Source organism: Panulirus ornatus, chromosome 24 (genome assembly GCF_036320965.1).
Source record: "Panulirus ornatus isolate Po-2019 chromosome 24, ASM3632096v1, whole genome shotgun sequence".
Lineage (NCBI taxonomy): Eukaryota > Metazoa > Arthropoda > Malacostraca > Decapoda > Palinuridae > Panulirus > Panulirus ornatus.
Genome location: NC_092247.1, coordinates 15,894,681 through 15,908,220, shown reverse-complemented (window position 1 = coordinate 15,908,220; position 13,540 = coordinate 15,894,681). Strand labels below are relative to the sequence as shown.

At 40.6% G+C, this 13,540-nt stretch overlaps 1 protein-coding gene across 6 annotated transcripts in view; it reads right to left on the bottom strand.

The window, feature by feature from the left end:
- Nucleotides 1–13,057, bottom strand: part of LOC139757121 (negative elongation factor D-like) — a 46,893-nt gene extending 33,836 nt beyond the window's left edge. For 3 of the 6 annotated variants that reach the window (XR_011714515.1, XR_011714516.1, XR_011714513.1), the window contains exon 1: nucleotides 10,220–13,057. The gene's annotated coding sequence lies outside the window, so the exon portion shown is untranslated. Of the gene's footprint in view, nucleotides 1–10,163 lie in introns of all 6 variants that reach the window. The other 3 variants (XR_011714514.1, XR_011714517.1, XM_071677218.1) reach the window with 3 other exon arrangements.
- Nucleotides 13,058–13,540: the final 483 nt, after the last annotated feature.

Sequence of the window (13,540 nt, the reverse complement as noted above, 5' to 3'; positions counted from 1 at the left end):
ATACCTGGTGTCTTAATCAAAACTGCTGACACACTCACTCATGGCCAGGTGCATTAACACTAATAATCACCCATCTCTTGCCATCCACTTCCATTTTTACCCACATTAGGCTAGAATTTACTTCCTTACACTATTCCATACACTACCACAACTCCTGCTTCAGGAACAGTACAACTCCTTCACTGGCTCTTGTCCTCTCACCAACCCCAGACTTTACTCCTAAAGACATTTTAAAACTATCCTTACCTTTACCCTTCAGATTCGTTTCACTCAGAAATAGACCATCTTAATTATACCACCTATCTCTCCTTTCTCATCTTTGTTACATCTACACATATCAAAACACCCAAGCTTGAGGATTCAAGGAAGATGAGCACACAGACATAGACAGACAGACAGACAGACAGACAGACAGACAGACAGACAGACTGACAGACAGACACACACACACATTGTGTTGAAAAGGTTAGGACAAATGGAAAGAATGAGTGAGGAAAGGTTGACAAAGAGGAGATATGTGTCAGAAGAAGCCGGAGACCAAAATGGAGGTGGAAGGATAGAGTGAAAAAGATTTTAAGTCACTGGGACCTAAATATGCAGAAGGTTGAAAGGCATGCACGGAAAAAAGTGAATTGGAACGATGTGGTATACTAGGGTCGATGTGCTATCAATGGACTGAACCACAGCATGTGAAGCATCTGGGAAAAGCCATGGAAAGGTCTGTGGGTCCTGGATGTGGATAAGGAGCTATGGTTTCTGTCCATTACTCATGACAGCTAGAGAATGAGAGTCTATATGTGCATTTATGTATATACATGCGTATGTGGGTGAGTTGGGCCATTCTTAATACCTTCCACAAAGCATCTCTATCATGTGTATATATAGATATTATTATATCATATCTAACTGCAGTTTCCCCACTCAGCGAGGTAGCACAAGAAAACAGATGAAAATGGCTCAACCACTCATATACACATATATATACATAAATGCCCATACGCACACATATACATATCAACGTACACATACATATAGATACAAAGACATACATATATACACATGTAAATATTCATACTTGCTGCCTTCATCCATTTCTGTCACTACCCCACCACACAGGAAATAGCCCCCTACAGCAAGGTAGTGCCAGGAAAAAAAAAAAAAAGATGAAATAAAAAAAAAGGCCACATTTGCTCATACTCAGTCTGTAGCTGTCATGTGTAACGCAACCAAACCACAGCTCCCTTTCCACATCCAGGCCCTACAGACCTTTCCATGGTTCACCCCAGACGTTTCACATGCCCTGGTTCAATTCAGTGACAACACGTCGACCTCGGAATACCACATCGCTTCCTTGCATGACTTTCACCCTCCTATATGTTTAGGCCCCAGTTGCTCAAAATCTTTTTCACTCTATCCTTCCACCTCTAATTTGGTATCCCGCTTCTTCTCGTTCCCTCTACCTCTGACACATATATCCTCTTTGTCAATCTTTCCCCAGTCATTCTCTCCATGTGTCCAAACCATTTCAACACATCCTCTTCTGCTCTCTCAACCACACTCTTTTCATTACCACACATCTCTCTTACCCTTTCATTACTTACTCGATCCAACCACCTCACACCACATATTGTCCTCAAACATCTCATTTCCAACACATCCACCCTCCTCTGCACAACCCTATCTATAGCCCATGCCTCACAACCATATAGCATTGTTGGAACCACTATTCCATCAAACATACCCATTTTTGCTCTGAGATAACATTCTCACCTTCCACACATTCTTCATTACTCCCAGAACCTTCACTCCCTCCCCTATCCTGTGACCCACTTCCACTTCCATGGTTCCATCTGCTGTTAAGTCCACTCTCAGATATCTAAAACACTTCACTTCTTCCAGTTTTTCCCCATTCAAACTTACCTCCCAATTAACTTGTCCCACAACCCTACTGAACCTAATAACCTTGCTCTTATTCACATCTACTCTCAACTTTCTTCTTTCACACACTTTACCAAACTCAGTCACCAACCTCTGCAGTTTCTCACATGAATCAGCCACTAGAGATGTATCATCAGCAAACAACAAGTGACTCACTTCCCAAGCCCTCTCATCCACAACACAGGGCATACTCGCCCCTGTCTCTAACATTCTTGCATTTACCTCCCTAACCTCCCCATCCATAAAAAAATCAAACAGCCATGGGGACATCACACATCCCTGCCAACATTCACTGGGAACCAATCACTCTCCTCTCTTCCTACTCATACACATGCCTTGCATCCTTGGTAAAAACTTTTCACTGCTTTAAGTAACTTACTTCCCACACCATATACTCTTAAAACCTTCCACAAAGCATCTCTATCAACTTTATCATATGCCTTCTCCAGTTGCGTACAAATCCATTCATTTTTCTCATTCATTTTTCTAAGTATTCTCACATACATTCTTCAAAGCATCCTCAACCACTTCTAAAACCACACTGCTATTCCCCAATCTGATGTTCTGTACATATCTTCACCCTCTCAATCAACACCCTCCCATATAATGAAATAGGTGGTAGATGGGCAAATTAGAAAGGGTAGTGAGTGGTGGGATGAAGTAAGATTGTTAGTGAAAGAGAAAAGAGAAGCGTTTGGATGGTATTTAAGGGAAGTAGTGCAAATGACTGGGAGATGTATAAAAGAAAACGGCAAGAGGTCAAGAGAAAGGTTCCTGAAATTTAACGATACTCTCTCACAACAACTCTCATTTGCCCTCTTTTTCACCCCTTGCACCTTTCTCTTGACCTCCTGCTGCTTTCCTTTATACATCTCCCAGTCATCTGCACTACTTCCCTGAAAGTATCGTCATAACGCCTCTCCCTTATCTTTCACTAACAACCTTACTTCTTCATCCCACCACTCACTACCATTTCTAATCTGCCCACCTCCAACCTTTCTCATGCCACATGCATCTTTTGCACAAGCCATCACTGCTTCCCTAAATACATCCCATTCCTCACCACACACTCCTGCTACAGGCCGACATTCATGGGGAACCAATCACTCTCCTCTCTTCCTGCTCGTACACATGCCTCAACATTACTCACAGTGATTACAACTGAATGAAAAAGTAATAATCACTCCATCTATAAGGTAAAAAAAAAAAAAAAATCATGATAAAACAAACCTAGGGGAAACACTGGTGATCACTTTTTGTTCTTTAATATTTGATCACAGTTAACTGCATTAGTGAGGTAGTGCAAGAAACAGGCGAAGGAAGGCCACATTCACTCATATCCATTCTCTAGTGTCATGTGCAATGCATCGAAATCACATCCTACTAACTACAAACACGCCCCACAGACCTTTCTATGGTTTCCCTCAGCCATTTCACATCCTGGTCCAGTCCACTAATAGCACGTTAACTCTTTATATTACATCAGTCCAATTCACTTTGTCCTGTGCCATTCACCACCTGCATGTTCAGGCCCAGAGCACTTAAAATGTTTTTCACGCCATCCTTTCATCTCCGATTTGGTCTCTTGTCCCCTACACATCTGACACATATATCCTCTTTTTGTCAACCTCTCCTTACTCATTCCCTCCATATGTCCAAACCATTGCAGTACACCTCTTCAATCCTCTCAAACACACTCTTTTTATTACTAAACCTCTCTCTTACCCTTTTCTTACTTAGTTAAAACTACCTCACACCACATACTGTCCTCAAACATTTCATTTCCAACTCATCCACCCTCCTCTGCACATCCTTATCTACAGCCCATGCCTTATATTCATACACTGCTGGGACTACTATATTATATTAATTTATTCATTATACTTAATCGCTGTCTCCTGTGTCAGCGAGGTAGCGCAAGGAAACAGATGAGGAATGGCCCAACCCCCCATATACACATGTATATACATAAATGCCCATACACACACATATACATATACATTTCAATGTATTTATTTATTTATTTATCTATTTTGCTTTGTCGCTGTCTCCCGCGTTAGCGAGGTAGCGCAAGGAAACAGACGAAAGAATGGCCCAACCCGCCCACATACACATGTATATACATACACGTCCACACACGCAAATATACATACCTATACATCTCAATGTACACATATATATACACACACAGACATATACATATATACACATGTACATAATTCATACTGTCTGCCTTTATTTGTTCCCATCGCCACCTCGCCACACATGGAATAACAACCCCCTCCCCCCTCATGTGTGCGAGGTAGTGCTAGGAAAAGACACCAAAGGCCCTATTCGTTCACACTCAGTCTCTAGCTGTCATGTAATAATGCACCGAAACCACAGCTCCCTTTCCACATCCAGGCCCCACACACTTTCCATGGTTTACCCCAGATGCTTCACATGCCCTGGTTCAATCCATTGACAGCACGTCGACCCTGGTATACCACATCGTTCCAATTCACTCTATTCCTTGCACGCCTTTCATCCTCCTGCATGTTCAGGCCCCGATCACTCAAAATCTTTTTCACTCCATCTTTCCACCTCCAATTTGGTCTCCCACTTCTCCTAGTTCCCTCCACCTCTGACACATATATCCTCTTGGTCAATCTTTCCTCACTCATTCTCTCCATGTGACCAAACCATTTCAAAACACCCTCTTCTGCTCTCTCAACCACACTCTTTTTATTTCCACACATCTCTCTTACCCTTACATTACTTACTCAATCAAACCACCTCACACCACATATTGTCCTCAAACATCTCATTTCCAGCACATCCACCCTCCTGCGCACAACTCTATCCATAGTCCACGCCTCGCAACCATACAACCACTATTCCTTCAAACATACCCATTTTTGCTTTCAGAGATAATGTTCTCGACTTCCAAACATTCTTCAAGGCTCCAAGAATTTTCGCCCCCCTCCCCCACCCTATGATTCACTTCCGCTTCCATGGTTCCATCCGCTGCCAGATCCACTCCCAGATATCTAAAACATTTTACTTCCTCCAGTTTTTCTCCATTCAAACTTACCTCCCAATTGACTTGACCCTCAACCCTACTGTACCTAATAACCTTGCTCTTATTCACATTTACTCTTAACTTTCTTCTTTCATACACTTTACCAAACTCAGTCACCAGCTTCTGCAGTTTCTTACATGAATCAGCCACCAGCGCTGTATCATCAGCGAACAACAACTGACTCACTTCCCAAGCTCTCTCATCCACAACAGACTGCATACTTGCCCCTCTTTCCAAAACTCTTGCATTCACCTCCCTAACAACCCCATCCATAAACAAATTAAACAACCATGGAGACATCACACACCCCTGCCGCTAACCTACATTCACTGAGAACCAATCACTTTCCTCTCTTCCTACACGTACACATGCCTTACATCCTCGATAAAAACTTTTCACTGCTTCTAACAACTTGCCTCCCACACCATGTATTCTTAATACCTTCCACAGAGCATCTCTATCAACTCTATCATATGCCTTCTCCAGATCCATAAATGCTACATACAAATCCATTTGTTTTTCTAAGTATTTCTCACATACATTCTTCAAAGCAAACACCTGATCCACACATCCTATACCACTTCTGAAACCACACTGCTCTTCCCCAATCTGATGCTCTGTGCATGCCTTCACCCTCTCAATCAATACCCTCCCATATAATTTACCAGGAATACTAAACAAACTTATACCTCTGCAATTTGAGCACTCACTCTTATCCCCTTTGCCTTTGTATATATATATATATATATATATATATATATATATATATATATATATATATATATATATATTTGTTTATGGATGGGGTTGTTAGGGAGGTGAATGCAAGAGTTTTGGAAAGAGGGGCAAGTATGAAGTCTGTTGGGGATGAGAGAGCTTGGGAAGTGAGTCAGTTGTTGTTCGCTGATGATACAGCGCTGGTGGCTGATTCATGTGAGAAACTGCAGAAGCTGGTGACTGAGTTTGGTAAAGTGTGTGAAGAAGAAAGTTAAGAGTAAATGTGAATAAGAGCAAGGTTATTAGGTACAGTAGGGTTGAGGGTCAAGTCAATTGGGAGGTGAGTTTGAATGGAGAAAAACTGGAGGAAGTGAAGTGTTTTAGATATCTGGGAGTGGATCTGGCAGCGGATGGAACCATGGAAGCGGAAGTGGATCATAGGGTGGGGGAGGGGGCGAAAATTCTGGGGGCCTTGAAGAATGTGTGGAAGTCGAGAACATTATCTCGGAAAGCAAAAATGGGTATGTTTGAAGGAATAGTGGTTCCAACAATGTTGTATGGTTGCGAGGCGTGGGCTATGGATAGAGTTGTGCGCAGGAGGATGGATGTGCTGGAAATGAGATGTTTGAGGACAATGTGTGGTGTGAGGTGGTTTGATCGAGTAAGTAACGTAAGGGTAAGAGAGATGTGTGGAAATAAAAAGAGCGTGGTTGAGAGAGCAGAAGAGGGTGTTTTGAAGTGGTTTGGGCACATGGAGAGAATGAGTGAGGAAAGATTGACCAAGAGGATATATGTGTCGGAGGTGGAGGGAACGAGGAGAAGAGGGAGACCAAATTGGAGGTGGAAAGATGGAGTGAAAAAGATTTTGTGTGATCAGGGCCTGAACATGCAGGAGGGTGAAAGGAGGGCAAGGAATAGAGTGAATTGGAGCGATATGGTATACCGGGGTTGACGTGCTGTCAGTATCCGGATTGAATCAAGGCATGTGAAGCGTCTGGGGTAAACCATGGAAAGCTGTGTAGGTATGTATATTTGCGTGTGTGGACGTATGTATATACATGTGTATGGGGGTGGGTTGGGCCATTTCTTTCGTCTGTTTCCTTGCGCTACCTCGCAAACGCAGGAGACAGCGACAAAGCAAAAAAAAAAAAAAAAAATATATTATCCCTAGGGATAGGGGTGAAAGAATACTTCCACGCATTCCTCACGTGTTGTAGAAGGCGACTAGAGGGGACGGGAGCGGGGGGCCAGAAATCCTCCCCTCCTTGTATTTTAACTTTCTAAAAATGGGAAACAGAAGCAGTCACGCGGGGAGTGCTCATCCTCCTCGTAGACTCAGATTGGGGTGTCTAAATGTATGTGGATGTAACCAAGATGTGAAAAAAGGAGAGATAGGTAGTATGTTTGAGGAAAGGAACCTGGATGTTTTGGCTCTGAGTGAAACGAAGCTCAAGGGTAAAGGGGAAGAGTGGTCTGGGAATGTCTTGGGAGTAAAGTCAGTGGTTAGTGAGAGGACAAGAGCAAGGGAAGGAGTAGCAGTACTCCTGAAACAGGAGTTGTGGGAGTATGTGAGAATGTAAGAAAGTAAATTCTCGATTAATATGGGTAAAACTGAAAGCTGATGGAGAGAGATGGGGGATTATTGGTGCATATGCACCTGGGCATGAGAAGAAAGATCATCAGAGGCAAGTGTTTTGGGAGCAGTGGAATGAGTGTGTTAGTGGTTTTGATGCACAAGACCAGGTTATAGTGATGGGTGATTTGAATGCAAAGGTGAGTAATGTGGCAGTTGAGGGAATAACTGGTATACATGGGGTGTTCAGTGTTGTAAATGGAAATGGTGAAGAGCTTGTAGATTTATGTGCTGAAAAAGGACTGGTAATTGCAAATACCTGGTTTAAAAAGCGAGATATACATAAGCATACGTATGTAAGTAGGAGAGATGGCCAGAGAGCGTTATTGGATTACGTGTTAATTGACAGGCGTGAGGGAGAGACTTTTGGATGTTAATGTGCTGAGAGGTGCAACTGGAGGGATGTCTCATCATTATCTTGTGGAGGCTAAGGTGAAGATTTGTATGGGTTTTCAGAAAAGAAGAGTGAATGTTGGGGTGAAGAGGGTGGTGAGAGTAAGTGAGCTTGGGAAGGAGACTTGTGTGAGGAAGTACCAGGAGAGACTGAGTACAGAATGGAAAAAGGTGAGAACAATGGAAGTAAGGGGAGTGGGGGAGGAATGGGATGTATTTAGGGAATCAGTGATGGATTGCACAAAAGATGCTTGTGGCATGAGAAGCGTGGGAGGTGGGTTTATTAGAAAGGGTAGTGAGTGGTGGGATGAAGAAGTAAGATTATTAGTGAAAGAGAAGAGAGAGGCATTTGGACAATTTTTGCAGGGAAAAAATGCAACTGAGTGGGAGATGTATAAAAGAAAGAGACAGGAGGTCAAGAGAAAGGTGCAAGAGGTGAAAAAGAGGGCAAATGAGAGTTGGGGTGAGAGAGTATCATTAAATTTTAGGGAGAATAAAAAGATGTTCTGGAAGGAGGTAAATAAAGTGCGTAAGACAAGGGAGCAAATGGGAACTTCAGTAAAGGGCACTAATGGGGAGGTGATGACAAGTAGTGGTGATGTGAGAAGGAGATGGAGTGAGTATTTTGAAGGTTTGTTGAATGTGTTTGATGATAGAGTGGTAGATATAGGGCGTTTTGGTCGAGGTGGTGTGCAAAGTGAGAGGGTTAGGGAAAATGATTTGGTAAACAGAGAAGAGGTAGTAAAAGCTTTGCGGAAGATGAACGCCGGCAAGGCAGCAGGTTTGGATGGTATTGCAGTGGAATCTATTAAAAAAGGGGGTGACTGTATTGTTGACTGGTTGGTAAGGTTATTTAAAGTATGTATGACTCATGGTGAGGTGCCTGAGGATTGGCAGAATGCGTGCATAGTGCCATTGTACAAAGGCAAAGGTTAAAAGATCAATCAGTGCTTCACCTCTTAACACCTTAAGTTATTAACAACCCATCCTTCCCTGCATATCTACTTTGCATACTTAATAACTCATTCCCCCTTGTGCCTTTCCAATATTCTCCTGTATTCTGTCCCTTCATCTCGACTTGCTACCTATCAAATACCTCACCAATATTCGTGTTATTCACCTTAAACCTAAACATTTCCACAAGAAAAAGCCCCTTCACTCATAATGAAGACTTCTTATAACTTTGTTGTTCATTCACTCTTCTTTTGCATGTTTGCCATTTTCCAGGTTAGAAAGTACCACCAGGAACACCTGTTATTCATTCTAAAGTAACTGAATTCCCCCAAATAACCCCTGGTGAGATTCTTTATCTTAAATAATTTTCTTATCATTCTTTTCACAGTTGGGTGATGATGATAACATTTACCATTAGAGATACAACCTTGATGAAGAACCTTTTCAATACATACATAAAAAGCAAACTTTAATATACTATATGGCCACTGTCTCGACAAACATAAATCAGCATGCTAGGAAGATTTCAAAAACACAACACAAAAATAACCAAAGAAATGAAGCGCAGATTATTACGAGATGCTAACATAACTCAAAATCTACAGCCTTGAAAGTAAAAATAAAATGCATGAGATTCAATGCAAGGAAAACAATGAAATATCAAGTCTACAATCACACCTTGGATCTATCTATCTATTTCTCTGATGACCAGTCCCTATGGGAACACCCTAAAGGGGGTGGTCACAGTAAATCAGTCTCCATATCTAATGAACTCCGGAGCCATTTATCAACCTTTCATGCCTCATCTTTAACATGCCAATGGCAGGGGGAAAGTGTACTGAACTGTTTTCAGAGGCTCCTTCTAATGTTCCTCACAACAACTTCTATCTGTCTACCTAATGTTCCTGCCTAATCCCCTGAAACATACCAAAAAGACATAAAACATAAAACAAAAAACTGTAGCCCATCAAAATGGACGTTTAGGTGAAAGAAATCTTCATGGGATATAAAGAACTCTTAGTTAATGGCTAAAAACAGTTCCAAATGAGCTAAAGACAGTTATATGATGTGCAAGCCATTTGAGAAATGCAGCACTTACAATGAAATAAGATCACTACATGCCTAAGCATAATCTTGTCACTGGTACTAATAAATAGGTACTGTACTGTACTCTTATGTGGAAAATGCTTCACTCTACACCCATTTCTCACTCAAAAGTCCTCAACTGCAGGAACTCGATTGTCATCTAATGCCCCTTCTTCTACCTTACTTCATCAGCTCTTTAATGCACATCTTCCAGGAACAGTGACAACACGTAAGCTCACATTTCAGAATGGGAAAGAAAAACAGAGTTCCTGGAGTTATACAGGATGTGTGGATCAAGCACATTGTACAAATTCAACGAGTTGAAAGTTTATTTCTAAAAGTTTACGAACGATGCGACACCCTTGTTTGTTTCATAACTACCTAACTGGATAAAAACGTATCTACTTTTTAAATGGTACGAAGGTTACAGTACTCACTTATAGTTGCTGCATACAGTAGATAATCTATAATTACTTCGTTATTATGGATGAAATATACAAGAGACTTTTCCCTGCATCACAACACAAACATTACAGGAGTCACGACGAACTTTTAATTACAGGTTGCGTTATATATTATCTCATGGTTTTTGTATCTATTTTCAGTATTAATTTCAAAACAATTTCATAAATGCTGGTTTATAATTTATTGAAGGAAAATTTTGTATTAGATAGCATATACTAAACCTTATTTGCATAATTCATTATAGAAATTGTCCTAAAAATATTCTACGTAAGTTCTATAAAAACACCACCTCTCATAAGATCCCATTGTCAGTCTGTAAGATGCCTTATTGAATGTATAAGATCCCATTGTCAGTCTGTAAGATGCCTTATTGAATGTATAAGATCCCATTGTCAGTCTGTAAGATGCCTTATTGAATGTATAAGATCCCATTGTCAGTCTGTAAGATTCCTTATTGAATGTATAAGATCCCATTGTCAGTCTGTAAGATGCCTTATTGAATGTATAAGATCCCATTGTTAGACTGTAAGATGCCTTATTCAATGTATAAGATCCCATTGTCAGTCTGTAAGATGCCTTATTCAATGTATAAGATCCCATTGTCAGTCTGTAAGATGCCTTATTGAATGTATAAGGTCCCATTGTCAGTCTGTAAGATGCCTTATTGAATGTGTAAGGTCCCATTGTCAGTCTGTAAGATGCCTTATTCAACGTATAAGATCCCATTGTCAGTCTGTAAGATGCCTTATTCAATGTATAAGATCCCATTGTCAGTCTGTAAGATGCCTTATTCAACGTATAAGATCCCATTGTCAGTCTGTAAGATGCCTTATTCAATGTATAAGATCCCATTGTCAGTCTGTAAGATGCCTTATTCAATGTATAAGATCCCATTGTCAGTCTGTAAGATGCCTTATTCAATGTATAAGATCCCATTGTCAGTCTGTAAGATGCCTTATTCAATGTATAAGATCCCATTGTCAGTCTGTAAGATGCCTTATTGAATGTATAAGATCCCATTGTCAGTCTGTAAGATGCCTTATTGAATGTATAAGATCCCATTGTCAGTCTGTAAGATGCCTTATTGAATGTATAAGATCCCATTGTCAGTCTGTAAGATGCCTTATTCAATGTATAAGATCCCATTGTCAGTCTGTAAGATGCCTTATTGAATGTATAAGATCCCATTGTCAGTCTGTAAGATGCCTTATTGAATGTATAAGATCCCATTGTCAGTCTGTAAGATGCCTTATTGAATGTATAAGGTCCCATTGTCAGTCTGTAAGATGCCTTATTCAATGTATAAGATCCCATTGTCAGTCTGTAAGATGCCTTATTCAACGTATAAGATCCCATTGTCAGTCTGTAAGATGCCTTATTCAATGTATAAGATCCCATTGTCAGTCTGTAAGATGCCTTATTCAATGTATAAGATCCCATTGTCAGTCTGTAAGATGCCTTATTCAATGTATAAGATCCCATTGTCAGTCTGTAAGATGCCTTATTCAATGTATAAGATCCCATTGTCAGTCTGTAAGATGCCTTATTGAATGTATAAGATCCCATTGTCAGTCTGTAAGATGCCTTATTGAATGTATAAGATCCCATTGTCAGTCTGTAAGATGCCTTATTGAATGTATAAGATCCCATTGTCAGTCTGTAAGATGCCTTATTGAATGTATAAGATCCCATTGTCAGTCTGTAAGATGCCTTATTCAATGTATAAGATCCCATTGTCAGTCTGTAAGATGCCTTATTGAATGTATAAGATCCCATTGTCAGTCTGTAAGATGCCTTTTTCAATGGATAAGATCCCATTGTCAGTCTGTAAGATGCCTTATTGAATGTATAAGATCCCATTGTCAGTCTGTAAGATGCCTTATTGAATGTATAAGATCCCATTGTCAGTTTGTAAGATGCCTTATTCAATGTATAAGATCCCATCGTCAGTCTGTAGGATGCCTTATTGAATGTATAAGATCCCATTGTCAGTCTGTAAGATGCCTTATTGAATGTATAAGATCCCATTGTCAGTCTGTAAGATGCCTTACTGAATGTATAAGATCCCATTGTCAGTCTGTAAGATGCCTAATTGAATGTATAAGATCCCATTGTCAGTCTGTAAGATGCCTTATTCAATGTATAAGATCCCATTGTCAGTCTGTAAGATGCCTTATTGAATGTATATGATCCCATTGTCAGTCTGTAAGATGCCTTATTGAATGTATAAGATCCCACTGTCAGTCTGTAAGATACCTTATTGAATGTATAAGATCCCATTGTCAGTCTGTAAGATGCCTTATTGAATGTGTAAGATCCCATTGTCAGTCTGTAAGATGCCTTATTGAATGTATAAGATCCCATTGTTAGACTGTAAGATGCCTTATTGAATGTATAAGATCCCATTGTCAGTCTGTAAGATGCCTTATTGAATGTATAAGATCCCATTGTCAGTCTGTAAGATGCCTTATTGAATGTACAAGATCCCATTGTTGTTAACTGGCAGGAAGAGATCATGTTTACTCAGCGAAGTAAATCAACTCAGTACACCACGAGACTCCAGCTGTTTGATACCCCCCATGTGTTGCTCCGCCTCGCGAGTTATTTTTCACCGGTTTCTCCTCCTATGGGACTTGTATGGGAGGAACAGCAACCATGCAACTGTATTGGACTTTGGCATCCCTGAACGGTCTTTTAAGTAAACTTTTGATTTGTCTCTTTCCCTTCAGATGCCACTATTCCCCTGTAAAGGCCTTTGAAGACGCCAAAGGGGATTTAGATTAATCCTTCACTTTTCCTCTAAATTTTTGGATGCCCCACCGCAATTCTCTTGCTCTTTGGCATCCCCAAAGTAGCATTAAGGTAAGCTTTCCAAATCTTTCTTTCCCTTTTGATGCCTCTATGCCCATGTAATTGCCTTCGGCGGCGCCAAAGGAGATTTAAACTAAACCTTTGATTTGTCTGTTTATTTATGGATGCCACCATGCAACTGTATTGGACTTTGGCACCCCCAAAGGGTCTTTTAAGTAAACTTTTAATTTGTCTCTTTCCCTTTAGATGCCACTATTCCCCTGTAAAGGCCTTTGAAGACGCCAAAGGGGATTTAGATTATTCCTTCAATTTTCCTCTAAATTTTTGGATGCCTCCACGCAATTCTCTTACCCTTTGGCATCCCCAAAGTGGCATTAAAGTAAGCTTTCCAAATGTTTCTTTCCCTTTTGATGCCTCTATGCCCCTGTAATTGCCTTTGGCGGCGCCAAAGGGGATTTAAACAACATTTCATTTGTCTTTTT